Source organism: Jaculus jaculus, chromosome 8 (genome assembly GCF_020740685.1).
Source record: "Jaculus jaculus isolate mJacJac1 chromosome 8, mJacJac1.mat.Y.cur, whole genome shotgun sequence".
Lineage (NCBI taxonomy): Eukaryota > Metazoa > Chordata > Mammalia > Rodentia > Dipodidae > Jaculus > Jaculus jaculus.
Genome location: NC_059109.1, coordinates 14,329,233 through 14,330,373, shown reverse-complemented (window position 1 = coordinate 14,330,373; position 1,141 = coordinate 14,329,233). Strand labels below are relative to the sequence as shown.

At 42.8% G+C, this 1,141-nt stretch overlaps 1 pseudogene; it reads right to left on the bottom strand.

Annotated features, from left to right (window-relative positions):
- Positions 1–326: 326 nt before the first annotated feature.
- Positions 327–811, bottom strand: LOC101599987 (annotated as a pseudogene).
- Positions 812–1,141: the final 330 nt, after the last annotated feature.

The following is a 1,141-nucleotide window of genomic DNA, read 5'->3' as shown; positions in this document are numbered from 1 at the left end:
ATACACAAATTATATTTTATTAAGAATTATACAAATAAAAGTTCCAAATAAACAGTTTATAGAGGTCTTATTTTTGGATTTCTATGTAATAGCTTCATACTTAAATTTTGTCAGCATACCACTTATCTTTGCTATTACTGCCAAGTTGTAAGATCAAATAATTACAGCCATGTAATACTTGACAAAATTATGCTATTAAAATATCAGCATAACTTAAGTTTCCAAAACTAATTTAAGGTTTTGCATTACAACTAAAAAGGTCAGATTACAATATGGAACAAATAGCTTCCACTCTTTGAGAGATGAAGTTGGCGTGCACATTGCAATCAAAGACTGTGGGTCTGGTTTGGCACTCTTGCATGTGATGCGACTCCCATGTCTGGAATTTTCACGTGGGAAGTGTGTACCAGGCCTGGCACTCTCACGTGTGAGGCGTCTACCAGGCAGCCCTTCGCTGCCTTTGCCTTGCTTTCCCCACTTCCTTTTGTTCGCTTGGCCTTCAGCTTCTTCCTCTGCCTCTGGTTCATCCACGCTGGGTACTGTCCATGCTGGTCTAGAAGAGTCTTTCTGTTTCTCTTAATCTCAGTCTCCTTTTTCATGTCACCTTTTTCCTCTTCCATCTCACAGTGAACTTCCTCCTGGCCCTGTTTGGGTACTACCACAGTTGCTAGCTCTTGGACATCTTTCATTAAAATATCACTGTCGACTTTGAGAATACTTTTCAGTCTGTTGAGCTCTCTTGGAGCATTCTTTTTTTCTCTTTTCAGCACGCATCTTCCTTTTCCATTTACTCCGTAAGCTTTTAGCCATGTTTTACCCGGGAGGGGGGGAGGGCGCCGGGCCACCCCGAGCCCTCGGGACGCCCGCCCCTGGTGCAGTGCCGCAATCTAGGCCGAGGCCAAGCATCCCCCAAAGAGAGTCAGGGTCTGAGATGACATCCTCCACGAGCGGCAGGGCCGAGCCCCAAAAACCAAGATCTGAAAGATGTTTCATTAAGAGCGATAAAATGGAAAATCACCCAGTCAAAATGATCACAAAGAAAACAGAAAAGACACAATTTACCATGTGTTAGTTTAAGAAGTATTATTGCTCAGTCTGTATGGATATTCAAAGAACAAGGTGTGGCTACAACTAATACCTC